Source organism: Mauremys mutica, chromosome 3 (assembly GCF_020497125.1).
Source record: "Mauremys mutica isolate MM-2020 ecotype Southern chromosome 3, ASM2049712v1, whole genome shotgun sequence".
Taxonomy (NCBI): Eukaryota; Metazoa; Chordata; order Testudines; family Geoemydidae; genus Mauremys; species Mauremys mutica.
Genome location: NC_059074.1, coordinates 59,689,987 through 59,708,022, shown reverse-complemented (window position 1 = coordinate 59,708,022; position 18,036 = coordinate 59,689,987). Strand labels below are relative to the sequence as shown.

General features: G+C 41.9%; 1 long non-coding RNA gene across 1 annotated transcript in view; it reads left to right on the top strand.

Annotated features, from left to right (window-relative positions):
* LOC123365908 overlaps positions 1-18,036 on the top strand; it is a 61,686-nt gene that overhangs the window by 25,685 nt on the left and 17,965 nt on the right. The window contains exons 2-3 of the long non-coding RNA XR_006577821.1: positions 7,070-7,187; positions 15,684-15,855. This is a non-coding gene — a long non-coding RNA (uncharacterized LOC123365908). The remainder of the gene's footprint in view (positions 1-7,069; positions 7,188-15,683; positions 15,856-18,036) is intronic.

Below are 18,036 nucleotides of genomic sequence, written 5' to 3'. Positions count from 1 at the left end.
CTATGTTAAGAATATGGGTGAAATCTTGACGGTGTTGAAGTCAATGGTAAAACTTACACTGGTTTCAACAGGGCCAAGATTTCACCCATGAACTTTTATTGCTAACACTTAAATGTTACAAATATTTCATTTGGAATTAATAGTAATAAAACAAAGATATGTAACATGCTGATTATGAAACAGTTAAGAATTTTAAACTATTTTAAAAGATATGTACGTTACATATTTGTTAAAACTCCAGGGTAGATTCTGATCTCAGTTACTATTGGTACAAATGAAGCCAACAGAGTTCCTCTTGGATTATACTAGTATAATTGAAATAGAAAATTAGCTAAATGTTTTAAACTTAGCACACTACATGAAGTTGCTTTAGTTAACATAGAACAGCTACCCACTATAAAAAAATGTTATAGTAGACTACAGTAATAGTTAAAAACATTAAATCTAATAATAATGCTTTTGAGCCAGGGTTGTAATATAAAGCAGTATTTTTTGAGAGAACCTATTAAATATATATATATATATATATATATATATTTCAGTTAAAGAAATGAGTTTAAATTGTGATAGGATGTTTTCTAGGTGTTTTACAGAGTATTTTAAAATTTAATTGTTCACAAGATGATACCAACCAAATGTTTGTCTAGCAACAGTTTTACACCCTCTGGTAAAAGCAAGGTGCATCAAACATTAAAAGAGGATCATTCCCTAAAGTTTAATGTATCTCCTTCTGTGATATATATTTGCCTTTCACAGATACATCAGTAGTATTCCCTGCTCTACTCTACATCATAATAGCAAGAAAAGGAAATGTATCTAGAAATGCTGGTCCCAGGCAGAGGCAAGGCACCAGCTGGCAGACACCAATTACTGGAAGGTTTAGTGTGTTTTTACAATTTTATTTACACTGGCAACTATTAAACAGACTCTTCATCTGTCGATCTTCAAATGCAATGGTGGATATGCATTATTATCCCGGTTTTAATAGTGGAGAAACTAAGGCAAGGAGAGCTGAAGTGACCTACCTAAAATCACTGAGTCAGTGAGTCAGAAGCAGTACCGGGAAGAAGGTCTGGTGCCTTAATCAGAAGTGCCATTTTGAAACCATTTGCAAGCATTAAAGTCACTTAACTTCTCCCTCTAAACAGCAAATGTGCATGTGTAGAAAAATGTTGGTCTGTCGGGCTAGGCAGCCAGTTATGATGCAAACAGAAGAATTCTTAAGTATTTCAGTTACTTTGTGGCTGTCTGGATTTCTGTGAGAAGGAGACAGAGAAAGGAGGCTATTGAACATATGTACACACTACTGTATGTAGCGGTTAATGAACTGTGGTCATTTATTTACAACCGACTGGAAGTTACCATTTCCCTAGATGGTTGCATAACTATCTCAGACTGCTATGAAATATATTTTGTCATCTTTTGGATGTTGTTCTATTTCTGCCTATATATATATATATAGCCAAATATGTACCTTTTGTTCAGCATTACAAAATACCAAAAACACCCCTCTAACCCAGCCCTGGGTGATGCAATTCTGAAAGCCTCAGCCCAGCTGAAAAATTGCTGCCAAAAAATAATGTCACATCAATACCAGGCAAAGGAAAGGTGTGAAGGAACCTTACTGACGCATTGCTTGTAAATGCACATGGATATTGTAGACTGAGCATTTATTCAAGACAGCTGTGGCGATGGCATAACATTGTGGTTTCTGTGTTGGAATGTCGTTTCCTTGAGTTTGGATAAAAGCTCTCCCTAACCTTCTGCAGCCTTCTCACAGTTCTTCTCTTAGAGTATGTCTTCACTGAAGAGATAGCCCGGAGTCTTATTTGGATGTTGCCCCTTATTCCTCCACTCCCCCTAGTCCACACACATACAAAGTCTCTTACCTGAATTAAATGGTGCTTTCAGTCTGTGCAAGCTGGCACAGGTGGGGGTGTGGGTTAAAGCCTGGGTACTGCTTTCACTTGGGCTGGTAACCCACCTACTGGGCGGTGAGCAATGCCTTTCCACATTTCCCCTACATGCCCAGAAGGACAGACAAGTTCTCCCACAGTTCACTGGGGAAGAATCAGACAGTGGCTCAGCATACTGCTGCACAAAAGAACCATGGACTATGCCCCCAGAAGTCCTAATGACACACACAGCTGAGTGCAGCACCAGTGGGACATAGGAACTTGAGTATGGCTTTGTAATATGGCTGTTTACATCCAAATTAGGCTAAACCAGGTGCCCAAGCTAAATCTGCAATGAAGACATACATTTTGAGGGACACAATTTACAACCACTGCTAAGGGCAAGAAAGGAGAACTATAGAGACTTCACTGGTAATAGAAAGCCACAAAAATGCTTGGGATGTGAATGTGGAGAAAATGTTTTATTCTGCTTGAACACTATGGGTTAGATCCTAAACTGGTGTAAATGGACAAGCTCTGAATATTTCAATGGAGAGATACTGATTTAAAATGGATCTGGTTTTACAGATGGACAAACTAGAAATGACAGCAATGTTCACACAGAAACTATAGGATCAGGACAAGATTTTTAAAAATAAATGCCTAAATTCAGGGTCCCAAACCAACATTGATGTGAATGTCCTATATTGTATTCATAATGCATCCCGGTTTATTAGATTTCTCATCAAATTCTTTTAAAGTATCTTTTGCAGTCTATTCAGTAGATAAGTTATATACCTGTCTGATCATCTGCATTTGCAGACTGTTCTTCCACCCAACCACATAGGTAACTTCCTGGTCTGTTGTTTCAAATTCTGCTGAGGGGTATCTGTACATATACAGACATGCCAGTGTACCTTTGCCACACAGGCTCATTTTCTGTGTCATAATGACTCAAAGGCAGCAGAAAAGAAGCAGGCCATGGCTCCAACTTCCTATGTTGGCCCACTTCCTGGGGCAGGGCATGCCTTTTAGACATTGCAGTCTATACACCTCTCACATACACCAGGTTGTTCCATGAGCCCCTCATTGTGGTACTGCTCTGTGCTACCCTTAGTTTAGGGCTTTGTTTCAGAGGCAGAACCCAGCCCTCAGTATTTTTGACACATTAATTGTATGTTTTGGCAAATAATCTTAAATGAGGGAATTGTTAGGTAGGACATTCGTTATGCTCTTGGGAAATAGTTTCCTGTGGTATCTCTAGTACACCAGAAGTGTTCCACAAGAAAGTAATATGGGCGTTAGCAGGAATATATTTTGCTACAACTTATACTTTGCTGCCATGGTCTGGAGTGAGGAACATGATATTAGACTAAGTTGTGACTATGACAAGAAAGGAACAAAGTAAGGAAAATGCAAGATCTGAAATATTGGGAAATACTGTGCTATATACTAAATGAAAAAGGCATTAACCTAGATAATATTAAAGTAAACACTTGCATGAAATACCAGTACTTCAAACAAACCAAAGTTACAGAGATTCCTGGAAATGGTTATATGCTTTGCCATATTCAAGTCATAAATCCTTCAGTAACCATGAGTTGCTCTAGGAAGACTGTGGATGGTTATGAAAAGTGAGACACTGTGTAAAAGTGGAGGAGCTAAAGAAACTGTGCACAAACACACCTGTTTTGCATTACTTTGATCAAAACAAATTAATTAAATTGTATGTTGGTGTCTCACAACATATACTGGGTTCTGCTTTATTACATGGTAGTGTTCTAACTGGCTTTACTTCCAGAAGAATGACTCAAACTGGGGGAGAGGAGGGTAAATAGAACAAAATCCTAAACCTATAGCCAAATGGAACCTTACTATAGTAACTGGATGTGAAACATTTCACAAATATGTGCATGGTAAATAATTTGAGACAGTAAATGACCATGCATCCGAAGAAGTGGGCTGTAGCCCATGAAAGCTTATGCTCAAATACATTTGTTAGTCTCTAAGGTGCCACAAGTACTCCTGTTCTTTTTGCGGATACAGACTAACATAGCTGCTACTCTGAAACCTGTCATTAACTCACAGAAGCCATTGTTTAAAAGCACCCAAAGAGTGCAAAGAATCCTGTTGAGATTATAAAAGCACTACTGCCTTAACTTGAGCAATATATAGAAAATACTTAGTTGTGCCACATGCACTAATCCGGACACTTTTTACCAGAAGCTGAGAGCAGAATAGAACATGACATAGAAACAGAAGGGCACAGACTTACTGATGATTTACCAATCTCTGCTGATGGAATACACACATTAACACAAGAACCTGTGAGGATTTAATATAAGAACTTACTTGGAACTCCAAGTCATCATGAGAATGATATTAGTGGCTGGGACACAGAGGAAAGTCTCATCCACAGTTCATCATCACAAGACTCTTTATGATGATTTTCATAGCTTTTAAGGCCAGAAGTGACCATTATGATAATCTAGTCTGACTTCCTACACAACTCAGGCCATAGAATTTCTCCCAGTGATACCTGGATCAAGCCTATAACTTCTGGCTGAGTCATAGCATATCTTTTAAATCAAGACTGGATGTCTTTGTAGAGACTTCAAGTGATGGAGAATCCACCATGTCTTTAGGTCAGTTGTTCCAATGTTTAATTACCCTCATTAATAAAAAATTGTGTCTTATTTCATATCTGAATTTGTTTAGCTTCAGCTTCCAGCTCTAGAATTTTGTTATGCCCTTGTCTGCTCAATTAAAGAGTCCTCTACTATCAGAACCTTAATTTAATAGTTGTTGGTGATATATGTCCTAATCCAATGACACAAGTTGAGGGAAAGACTCCACTTGATTTCTGTGGGCTCAGGATAGGTCCATAGTTCTTAAATGGAGTTCTTAAAATAAAGATTGTATGCAATGGGAGGGAATACACTGCCTCTTTGTTATTGAATACTGTGTAACACAGATAGGCTGAGCTAAGGATAAATCTTTTTACTTATATGGTCAAAGGGAAGGAATCTCTGTGACAATCATTAAAATCCATGCTCCACTATATGTTCAGCTAACCCTGTTTCTGATCCTGTTATGCAATCACATATTTTGTATATTCCTTCAACAGAACACAGGATGTGTTGACATTTCTGCTCTCACATACTCTAAGCCCTATTAGAGCAGATTTGGTGTGTGTGAGACCTGCCTTTTCTTTTTTAAACAAGTCTGTCTCTAATATTATGCTTATATAATAGCTGGAAGAGGTGTGTCCTATTTCTGTGAAGAACAAAAACCCAAACTCTAATATAAAAGCTAATTTAATCAAATATGAAATTAAAATTTCCTTTGTACAGTTCTTAATATGTTCATGCCAAAATGGAAATACCAGTGCCAATGAGCCTGAGACATGAAGCTAATGAATTCTGTAAACAGATGTACTATGTTGCACCGTAGACTTTAGTAAAACCATATTAAGACAAGGGAAGGGTATAATAAATATTAACATTTGTGTTGCATATAGTAATACTTTTGAGGTAAGTATAAAGAGTGTATTAGAAAAATCACCTATATATTGAGCCAGAGACTTCCCACGAAGATGGCTTCGCATAATTTAGAGTGGTTCCCATCTCTTGGATGCGGCAGTGGTTCTGGGGAGTACATTAGTGACACAGTGGTACTGTTACTGAGGGTTAATAAAGGCTCCCAAGTTATAAGTAGCCACAACTAAATGAAAGTGTTTGATATCTTAATGAAAAAGAACCATCTAAGTTGACTAACCAAACTACATTCTGTGCTCTTTAGTTTGAGAACAGTTTGTTTTCTTTGCAAGTAGAAATAGCAGATATTAGGAACATTATAGATGTTTTCTATGGTCCCTTTTCCATAGTTTGAACAGTGGTGTATTTTGGAACTATGCATTGAAAAGACTACCTACTTCATATGAGTCTGTCTTGCTCCCTCACCCAGACCCACTCACTCACCCACAGAAAAATCTAGGGCCACTGCAGATGTTTTTTAGCAGCTTGTGCTTATTTTCACTCCTCCTGAAAAACATGTGAATATAAAATACACTCCATAAGATCAGCTTCTCTTACTGCCGCTGTGCATTAGACTTTATGCCCCCTTTGAATATTACAAAAGAGATGTAAGAACTTGGTCGTCGGACAAATAAACAAACAGAGGCATTGGGCCTGAGTCTGAGCTCATTCACACTAATGTAAATCAGGAGTAACACCACTTACGTCAATGAAGTTAAACTGATGTAAGTGAGAGGAGAAACGAGTACAATAAATTAGCAATTATAACTGAAATAAGCTTTCCTGGATCTGTGAATACAAACATTTATTTTAACTTGGTCTAGTTTATTGACCAAGGGATTAATAGGCACTACATATTGGGTAGTTTTGTTTGTGTGAATTATCAGCTTTTCTAGTGATGAGAATTATGACATGCCTGCAAATAGTACTAAAGAAAATCTCTCCTAATAGGAAAAGGTAAGTACAGGATAAAAACAGAGCTTCATAGAGTTCATGAAGGAAAGTTTGCTTTCTGTTTCTATGAAAGGTTTTATTTAAAAATAAAATTTCCAAAAAGACAGAGTAATATTATAGGCAAAGCCAATTTTTGCAGGATATATAAATCCTTGCATAAATCGTTTTGATGGGAAAAATCTTTAAAACTGCAGCTTCTAGGAAAAGAAGGAATGTTGATTCTGGCACTTACTTTTAACCAGCTACATATCATTTTTCACGAACTACCAAAAGATGAAGCCAGTTAGGCACATTAGCTAAAATTCCTGCTTGCGGAAACGTGTAAAAATACATCAAGTCTGCACTATTTAGACATTCTTAACTTCACCAACCTATAATTTAAATAACAGAGAATCTTGACCTTCTTAGTCTTGTGATTTTATTAATTCATTTTATTCAAAATTTTCAAAAGTATGGCTTACCTTCAATGCAGAGTTTCTAAACACAGGATTCACACCCTGGGTGAGTGAAAGAATGAAGGTATATGTTCCTGCAGAATGTATTGGTCTCCAGTGCTAAGCCTCACATTCTGCAAACATACATGTGATTAACTTTAGTGACCTATCCTCTTCATCATTTACCTCTTCCCCCAATTTTTGTGTCATCTGCAGTCTTTATCAGTGTTGATTTTATGTTTTCTTCCAGGTCTTTGATAAAAATGTTAAATAGTGTAAGGCCAAGAACTGATTCCTGTGGGATCCCACTAAAAATACACCCATTTGATGATGTTTCTTCATTTACAACTGCACTTTGAGAACTATCAGTAAGTGAGCTTTTAATCCACTTAATGTGTGTCATAGTAACATTATATCTTTCTAGCTTTTTAATCAAACTATCATGTGATATCAAGGCAAAGGCCTTACAAAAGTCCAAGTATATTATATCAACATTACTAGCTTTATCAACCAAACTTGTAATCTCATTTTAAAAAAGATATTGAGTTTGTTTGACAGGATCTGTTTTCCATAAACCCATATTAATGTACATTAAGTATATTACCCTCCTTTTATTCTTTATGAATTGAGGTCCGTATTAGCTGCTCCATTATCTTGCCCAGGATCGATGTAATTTACTCTTTTTAAACATTGGCACAACATTAGCTTTTCTCAAGTCTTCTTAAAATTTCCCGGTGTTCCAAGATTTATTGAAAATCAACATTAACTGTTCAGCTAGCTCCTCAGCCAATTCCTTTAAAACTCTTGGATGCAAGTTATCCTGATCTATTGATTTTAAAATGTTTAATATCTGCTGTGTAAAAAACATCCTTCTGAGGGCTTGGCTACACTTGCAAGTTGCAGCGCTGGTGGAGGCTTTCCAGTGCTGCAATTATTCTCCGTCCACACTTGCAAGGCACATCCAGCCCTGCAACTCCCTGGCTGCAGCGCTGGCTGTGCACCCATTCGGGTTGGGGTATAAGGAATGCAGCGCTGGTGATCCAGCGCTGCTCATCAGGTGTGGACACACACCAGCGCTTTAATTGGCCTCCAGGGAATAAGGAGATATCCCAGAATTCCTGTTCAGCCACTCTGCTCATCAGTATGTACTCTACTGCTCTGGCCTCAGGTGACCCGCCCTTTAAGTGCCCCGGGAATTTTAAAAATCCCCTTCCTGTTTGCTGCAGCCAGGTGTGGAGTGCAATCAGTGAATCTTTCCAGGTGACCATGCCTCCACGCGGCAAACGAGCCCCAGCATGGAGCACTGGCGAGTTGCTGGACCTCATTAGTGTTTGGGGGGAGGAAGCTGTGCAGTCCCAGCTGCGCTCCAGCCGTAGGAATTATGATATCTTTGAGCAGGTATCAAGGTCCATGCTGGATAGGGGCCATGATCGGGATGCGCTGCAATGCAGGGTTAAAGTAAAGGAGCTGTGGAGTGCCTATTACAAAGCCCGCGAGGGGAACCGCCGATCCGGCGCTGCCCCCACGACCTGCCGTTTTTACAGGGATATGGACGCAATACTTGGCGGTGACCCCACTGCCAATCCGAGGACCACAATGGACACTTCTGAGCAGGGTGGGGGACAGGAGCAGCAGGAGGAGGAAGAGGAGGAGGAGGAGGAGGAGGAGGAGGCGGGGGGGTGGAAACCGTGAGTGAAGCTACTGGGATGGGGGAAGACACCCCAGAGTCCCAGGAGGCATGCAGCCAGGAGCTCTTCTCAAGCCAGAAGGAAGGAAGCCAATCGCAGCAGCCAGCAGTTGCTGAAGGACAAACAGAGGAGCGTGTTACCGGTAAGCGTCTTTTATTTTCAGGGTGGAAATGTTTTGGGAGAGGAGGGGGGGTTAGGGCTGCATACATGCATGCCTAGATGTGGAATAGCCCATTGATGTGGTCTATCACGTCGCGGTAATCGGCTGCAGTAATCTCCTCAAAAGTTTCAGCCAGAGCGTGGGCAATGTGCCTGCGCAGGTTTATAGGGAGAGCCACTGTGGTCCTTGTCCCAGTCAGGCTAACGCGTCCGCGCCACTGTGCTGCGAGGGGTGGGGGGACCATTGCTGCACACAGGCAAGCTGCATAGGGGCCAGGGCGGAATCCGCATTGCTGTAGAAGACCTTCCCGCTCTTCCCTAGTGACCCGCAGCAGGGAGATATCTTCCAGGAGTAACTCCTGTGGAAAATGTTGGGAGACTGTTTAGTGCAGATCCCCCATGCAGCTGTTTGCTGTCCCCAACGCACAGAAACCCCTGCACAGCCCTGAAGCAATCTCAGTACCCCTTACTCACCATTTCCTGTCTCCTGTTGTGTTATGTGTGGTCTTATTTGGTATGGGAAAAGAATGCTAAAGTGAACACTGAAAACTCCTTCAGTGTGTGGGAATTACTGTTTGGATGAGATAATTAACAATGCTACCCTGTTAAATGTTGCCATTTTTGCCTTCAAGAAGTGACCTTGACTGCTGGACTGCCCAGATCTACCACAGCACAGAGACTACAGAATCTGAGGAAAAAGCCTCGAAAAACCAGGGAAGACATGCTGAAAACAGTTATTGATCACTCTGCTCAAGAGAGTAAACAGCTATAGGAGTGGAGAGAAAGGGAAAGCAGGATCCACCAGAGGGACAGCAGGATCCACCAGAGACATTGGCGGAGAAACACTGTGGCAAAGAGGAAAAGCACAGACCAGCTGCTAGGCATCCTGGCACGCCAAGCGGACTCTCTCCAGGCACTCGTAGCTATGCAGGCAGAACAGTACCGTGCTGCCCCACAGCCCCCCCTGTCCCAAATTTTATTCTCTTCTGCCCCAATGTTAGCTCCAAACCCCCTTCCCCCGCATCCAGGTTCTTACCACCACCAGCTGCCTCCAACACCTGTACGTTCACCAACCAGCCCTGAGAACTATGACCCTTACCCTCTGCACTCAACCCCCATCACCATGCAGTATATGCACCCTGAAGTGCAGCAGCCATTGCACAGCACTGCAGACAGGACATATGCAGACTTGTGACTGTACAGTTCACCCACCCATCCCCCTGCCCTAGGTTCCTGAAATGTTGTGTGTCTGTCAATGAAGTATTTTTCTATTCAATAAAATAAAGCTTGGCTTTGAAAACAGTCTTTATTATTGCATAGTGAAAGATACCTTATCCCAGTAAAGAAACAGTCACTGGAAATCATGTTAGGGATAATAGAATCCTAACAGTGTAACCACTGCACTTCACTCCCATGCAAGGCAGCAAACATTACTGTTGGCTTTCAGCCTCAAATTCTTCCCTCAAGGCATCCCTAATCCTTGTAGCCCTGTGCTGGGCTTCTCTAATAGCCCTGCTCTCTGGCTGTGCAAATTCAGCCTCCAGGACTTGAACCTCAGTGGTCCATGCCTGACTGAATGTTTCACCCTTCCCTTCACAAATATTATGGAGGGTACAGCATGCGGATATAACCGCGGGGATGCCGCTTTCCCCCAAGTCTAGCTTCCCATACAAGGACCGCCAGCGGGCTTTTAAACGCCCAAAAGCACACTCCACAGTCATTCGGCACCGGCTCAGCCTGTAGTTGAACCGGTCCTTGCTCCTGTCAAGCTTCCCTGTATAGGGTTTCATGAGCCAAGGCAGTAACGGGTAAGCGGGGTCTCCAAGGATCACAATGGGCATTTTGATGTCCCCTACTGTGATCTTCCTGTCTGGGAAATAAGTCCCTGCCTGCATCTTCCTGAACAGGCCACTGTTCCGAAAGATGCGTGCATCATGCACCTTTCCAGGCCAGCCTGTGTAAATGTCAATGAAACGCCCACGGTGATCCACAAGCGCCTGGAGAACCATAGAGAAATACCCCTTCCGATTAACATACTCTGATGCTAGGTGGGGGGGTGCCAGAATAGGAATATGCGTCCCATCTATCGCCCCTCCACAGTTAGGGAAACCCATTTGTGCAAAGCCATCCACAATGTCCTGCACGTTCCCCAGAATCACGGTCCTTCTTAGCAGGATGCGATTAATTGCCCTGCAAACTTGCATCAACACGATTCCAATGGTCGACTTTCCCACTCCAAACTGGTTCCCGACCGACCGGTAGCTGTCTGGAGTTGCCAGCTTCCAGATTGCAATAGCCACCCGCTTTTCCACCGTCAGGGCAGCTCTCAATCTTGTGTCCTTGCGCCGCAGGGTGGGGGCAAGCTCAGCACATAGTCCCATGAAAGTGGCTTTTCTCATACGAAAGTTCTGCAGCCACTGCTCGTCATCCCAGACTTCCATGACAATGTGATCCCACCACTCAGTGCTTGTTTTCCGAGCCCAAAAGCGGCATTCAACGGTGCTGAGCATTTCCGTGAATGCCACAAGCACTGTAGTGTCACACGCAGCAGGCGACTCGATATCATCGATATCATCGTCGGATTCCTCACTGTCACTTTGGAGCTGAAGGAATAGCTCAACTGCCAAACGTGTTGTGCTGACGACACTCATCATCACAGTCCTCAGCAGCTCGGGCTCCATTTCCCACAGAAATCGCGATTCACAGACAGAGAGTAAAAAACAGAAAGAGACTCACAATGGCGCCAAACGTGGCCGGAAAGACTGTGAATGCTGGGATGTGAAGCGATGCACCATGGGGCGTTGGCACAGGAAGCGGAATGAGCCACACACTTCCTTCCCCTTCCCACAATACTCAGCGCCAAAATGGGACGAGGTGCTCTGTGGGATAGCTGCCCACAATGCACCTCTCAATACAGCGCTGGAAATGCTGCAAGTGTGGCCACACTGCAGCGCTGGTAGCTGTCAGTGTGGCCACACTCCAGCGCTGGCCCTACACAGCTGCATGACCAGCGCTGTAACTCCCAGCGCTGCAACTTGTAAGTGTAGCCAAGCCCTGAGATACTAGTGGAATGGAAAGACTTATCATCTGATATGACTACATCATCTGGTTTTGTTTCCAAAATACAGAACAGAAAGATGTATTGAACACTTAGCCTTTTCTGCATTATTATTGATAATATTACCATTTCCATCTAGAAATGGACCAATACCATTGTTAGGATTTTTTTGTTGTTCCTAATATATTTCAAAAACTCCTTTATCCTTAACTCTGTTGGCCATAGATTTCTCCTTGTATCCATTTCCTTCCATTGTACAATCCCTAACTTCTGATTTATATTCTTTACTATTCATTTCCCTTTTCTTCCATTTGTGCGTGTGTATATATATCCAAGAGTTTTAAAGGAATTGGCTGAGGAGCTAGCTGAACAGTTAATGTTGATTTTCAATAAATCTTGGAACACCGGGGAATTTTAAGAAGACTTGAGAAAAGCTAATGTTGTACCAATGTTTAAAAAGAGTAAATGACATTGATCCTGGGCAAGATAATGGAGCAGCTAATACGGACCTCAATTCATAAATTCATATATATATACTAGCTGTCGTCACTTCCCCGCTAAACCAGGTCAGTTTTTTAACCAATATGGCCTTCTTCCTTGACAGTGGGATTGTGATTTTTTGGGCATCTGATAAAGTGTTCTTAAACAATTCTCAATAAAGTATAAGTTACTACTCAGTGTTAGCAAGGGTATTACAGCCTGGTCCTATGACATTAGCAAAGTGCATTTCTAGTTACTCTATTTACTTTATTTGTCTTTCACTCAAAGGTTTTGCTATAGCACCCATCATCAAAGTGTCTAAATGCTGATCAGGTACATTAGATCTGAATATTGATGTCTTGCCACAGAAGAAATTACTTTTGCATTCTCTGGGTTTAAGGGGTTTGCTTAGTTATATTTTCCTTACGATTATATTGTGTATCTACATGTCAGGTATAATGGGAAATCTTCAGCAAATAGGTGGGACTTGCAACATGCTCTAAATTATTTTGGCTCACTCTAATATCTTCTGGTAGCCAATTGCACAGATAAACCACCCTTGACTGAGAACAGATTATCTCTATCCCTTAGGTCAGGGGTAGTCAATAGGTGGACTGTGGGCCAAATCTGGACTGCCAGATGTTTTTGAATGGACCCAGAAATCTTTTTATTTACTACTTCTTCTTCTTATTATTATTATTACTTATATAGATATATATACTTAGAAGTAATAATAATAATAATAAGAAGAAGTAGTAAATTAAAAGATTTCTGGGTCCATTCAAAAACATCTGGCAGTCCAGATTTGGCCCACAGTCCACCTATTGACTACCCCTGACCTAAGGGATACTTATAAGTAATAATAATAAGAATAAGAATTATTATTATTCCCCTGACCTAAGGGATACTTATAAGTAATAATAATAATAAGAAGAAGAAGTAGTAAATAAAAAGATTTCTGGGTCCATTCAAAAACATCTGGCAGTCCAGATTTGGCCCACAGTCCACCTATTGACTACCCCTGACCTAAGGGATAGAGATAATCTGTTCTCAGTCAAGGGTGGTTTATCTGTGCAATTGGCTACCAGAAGATATTAGAGTGAGCCAAAATAATTTAGAGCATGTTGCAAGTCCCACCTATTTACTGAAGATTTCCCATTATACCTGACATGTAGATAATAATAATAATAATTTTCTCCGGAATCTGGACCTTGACTATACCTTGACCAAGAAATTTAGACCGTGACAAAAATAAGTGACAATCTTTGCCAGAGGTGTTTCATCTTGGGCTTTAATAGTTACATTGCCCCAGAGTAATGTAGCTAGGTTGGTGGATCATGCCTGGAGAGAAGGTTTCAATCTTTTGATATCTTTGAACATTAGGATCAATGCCTTGAATTAACATCAGAAGTGAAGTGAACTAGGAGCCAAGGGAGAGTATGATAATATAAGCAGGGCTGGTAGCACTACCTACTATTATGGTTGCTTGACACTTCCCATTATGAAACCCCTTGTTCAATTGCTGAAAACTTTAACCATTCAGGCTGAAATTTTCCATGCTAGGTGTCTGCCTTGTTCTGAACATTTTTTTTGAAAATTTCAGCCAAAATTTTTTAGCTCTTTCTGAGAACAGGAATAGGGAAAATATATTGTTTGATTGTATAAGAAAAATATTATCTAGCACCACCAGGCTTTGGAATAGGAACTTTAAATTTGGCAGAGGGGGTGGCCTTTGGGTCAGGGATGAGCCTTTTGCTGTTCCTGTGGAACAGGATGTGTTCAAATTTGCCAAGGTATAGTCTTTGAAAAACCTCAGCTTGCACATGCTCAGGAGAGATGTCTTAAGTTTATTATCTAAAATATCTGAAGATTCTGTCCTCACTGAGCATGCTGCATTCCCACATAGCTCCTAGTGCTTACCAGACTGCACATGAATCAGTCCCACAGATGTAGGGATATTAAAGAAGGTTTATATTAGACATGGTTTATATGAAAAATGACTTATTGTTAATTGATGCCTTATAACTAAAGGTTTATGTTAGAAGTAAATTTGTGATTCTAAACTGCAAGCCACCAGCTGTGTCTGTGTGAAGCCTGCTCAAAGAAATACTTTGTATAAAACTTGTTAAACATTAATTAGCTCTAAGTAAGCCAAAACAGTAGCTGTTACAGTGTATAAATAGAGACCCCCCACCCTCTGTAAGTTTTCATCTCACTTTATCTTTGATTGTTAAAAGACAGGGAGTCTCACATAAATTGGTAACACCCCAAAAGGTAAAGAGACAGTGAAATAGATGTGATTAAGATAGAGAATGTATGTGAATGAGTGCCTAGTTTAAATAATGAATGAATGGTTAGGGAGTTACCAACCTGAAGAATTCAGTGTTGGCCGAAGAAGGTGTCAAGTGGGATCAACCAGATGACCCCCCGGAGGGCAAACTGGAATTCACCCCACCACACCTCAAAGGCATTAAAAACAAACATCTGATAACATGGAGCCAGCCACCTGCTGATTGATTTAGCAACAGCAGAATGAAGCAACTCTCATGGACTGACATAGGAATAAATTCCTATAAAACTGGACTCTAAAGACTGAGGACTTTGAGTGTATGGTTCTGCTGCCAGCCTCCAGGAGCATCAGATGCATCTGACACAGACTCGGCTCCATCCTCATGACCAAGATACCTGGCCAGTAACTTGGCATGAGCAACGTCTAGGCTGGTAACTATAACACCTATACAGAACCTGAATGAATGATTGTGTGAATGAATATATATATATATGTGTGTGTGTGTGTGTGTATAAGAAATTAGTAGTAATAGAAATAAGTAGTAAAACAACGTTGTTGGCTGTTACCTTTTGCTTTACTATTATATTTACAATAAATGTGGCATCTTTGCCTTATCCCTCTTAATAAGATCCTGCTAGTTTTTATTGGTATAACACAGAGAAACTGAGCATGAGCAATTGCTACTCTGGGCCAAGGTGCAGCTGGTCACTGGAACTGAGAGCAAACAGCCAGTGTCTCCTGTGGTCTCAATGAGCCTCCATGGTGGCCCCTAGGCAGCGTGGAGGCCTACAATGTCTGACTCAAATGCAGGGGGAACAAGAATGGGTGAAAAGAGAAAGCAATAGATTGAGACAATGGCCCTGGAGAGACTGGGACTAGCAAGAGAAACTGGGAGTTGGGGAGGACTGGGACTGGCTGGGCAAGGAGACTGGGACTGCGGGTTATGAAGGGAGAGGAGGCTGGGATTGTCTGGACAAGGAGATTGGCCCAATCTGATTGGGACTGGGATGAGAATACTGAGAAATGGAGACTGGGCCTGGACAGACAAGAAGAATGGGACAAGGAGCCAGGGGTGGGGAAGAGACAGGACTGCAACAAGGACAGGTGCGGGTGGGATGGTGTAGAAGAGATCAAGCAGGGAAGGAATGGACAAAAGGATCTGTACCTAATAGTGCACATTCCCTTCCAGATCCCAGGCTGGAACCCAAGATTTCCAAGTCTCACCATTCCTCTGCTGTAAATATCTGTGAAACCCACTGTGAAAACCAAGGATGCCTGCCTCATTTGTTGAGCAAGTTGGAAGGTGTATAGTGAATAAGTCAGGGTACTGCTGGAAGAAAAAGGACAGTCTCTGAGTTAAGGTAATTGAATGCTGTCCTATAGAATTGGATTCTATCCTTGCCTCTGCCAGTGAGTTCCTGTGTGATGCTGGGCAAGTAACTTAAATCAAATATTTCATAGGTGGTCACTAATTGTGTGTTCCTCATTTTCTGGGTGCCAAACCTGAGTCCTTGGGGTCTGATTTGCAGAAGTGCTCAATATTCATAGCTGCAACTGAAATCAATGGGAGCCAGACATTGAATGTATAAAGTGCTATGTAATGCTAAGTATTAAGTCAGCTCCTAGGGATCTTAATGGACACCCAAAATTAGAGGATACTTTTTATCTTAGTTTTTCTGTGCCTCAGTTCCTATTCCATAACAGGGGGTAGTACCAACCACCCTCATCTCACAAAGGTGTCGTGAAGGTACATTAATTAACATTTGTGATTACAGTGTTGTTATAGCTGTGTTAGTCTCAGGATATTAAGAGGACAAGGTGGGTGAGGTGATATCTTTTATTAGAGCAACTTACCCTCCTTTGTTCTATGTCTTTGGAGATGTTAACTGCCCACTTCACCTTGGAGAACATGTCTTGCAACTTGTGTTGATTCCTTATGCTATGCAATCTGTTTCACCTTGTATTAACTGTGACACTCAGAGTACCTTTCCCAGACCTGAAGAGCTGTGTATAAGTATGAAAGCTTGTCTCTTTCACCAGCAGAAGTTGGTCACATAAAATAAATTAATGTTAATGAAGCATTCAGATATTATAGTGCTGAGTGCCATAGAGAAATCCCTGAGAAAATTAAATTTGTCTGTAGAACTGGTTGTTAACATTTTCATGAAACATTTTTTTTATTTGAGTTGACCAATTTGTCAACATCAAAATATTCTGTGGTACCATTTCAATTTTGATGAAATTCCAAGGGAATACAGCAGGGTTCTGATGAAACCATGCTGATGAGGCCCCGTTCGATTGGTGGGGCAACAATCTGAGCCTGGAGTGTTAATTTCCTGCTTGTAGATGGGCCTCCTTTCCTCAGAGGACTTGGTTCTCTGTCAGAAGTTGTGTCACCTGAGCCTGCAGAACATGGTTCTCTACTTGGAAATGAACAACCTGCTTCTGCAATCCAGTCCAGGGGGGTTCACTGGGCAATGGGATGCCCATTCCCGCCATATCCCTGCTGGGGTGCTGATCATGGAGGGGTCAGGGAGGTCTGTGCAAACTGTTACAACCAGGGCATAGGCTCTCAGACCTAGTGGATAGAACTGGAGTCATGCCTATTGGGTAGGGCTGAAGCCAAGGGTCAAAACTAGAGTCAGAAGCCAGGAACAAGTGTCAGAAGCTAGGAGTCATAGCCAAGGATCAGAGCAGGAGTCCGAGCAAGGCAAAGGGGCAGAGTCTGTCATAGCAGACAGCTGAGGATCCAACTAGTTACACAGACAACTTTCTGGTGTTGCCCCCAGGCTTAAGTATACACTTGGACCAATCAAGGACCAGGGCATAGGCGGTTTGGCCTAGTGGATGGAGCTGGACTCAGACCTAGTGGGTAAGGCCAAAGCCAGTGGTCAGAGCTGGAGTCAGAAGCCAGGAACCAAAACTGAGGGTCAGAGCAGGAACCAGAAGCCAGAGCAAGATAAAGGAACAGAGTCTGTCATAGCAGCCAGCCGAGATCCATCTATTTGCACAGACAACTTTTTGGTGTCCCCTCCTACCTTAAGTAGCGTAGTTGGACCAATTAGGGACTGGGGAGTACTGCCAGTCCACCCTTCTGAGGGTGCTTGGGCCCACAAGGCTCAGAGCCTGTTGATGAGGGCTTTCCCCCAGAGCTGTTGGGTGGTGGTGTGGATGTGGCAGTTGCTCAGTTACCAGCAAGCCTCTCACCCTTGTTCATAGGAGATAAATTTAAGTGGAGATGGTCCCCCATAGATTGGTGAAAAGGTGGTTAGGGTAGCATTCCAGGCCTCCATAAATTGGATATTAAAATGTCAGTGCAAGCTGTTTACACTTATTTCTTTTTGTTAATCCACAGAGGATGTGGAAGCACTGGGATACTTGCATTAGACATGTTTAACTGAGCCAGTTGGGAAATTCACCATCAACTTTTTCCATTGACTGCAGTGGGATTTGGATCAGGCCTCAAATCATCTGACGTGCCAGAATGATAGTGTTTCTTGGCTGGTTGGTTTGAGGAAGTAATTTTTGTTTAGCACTAATGG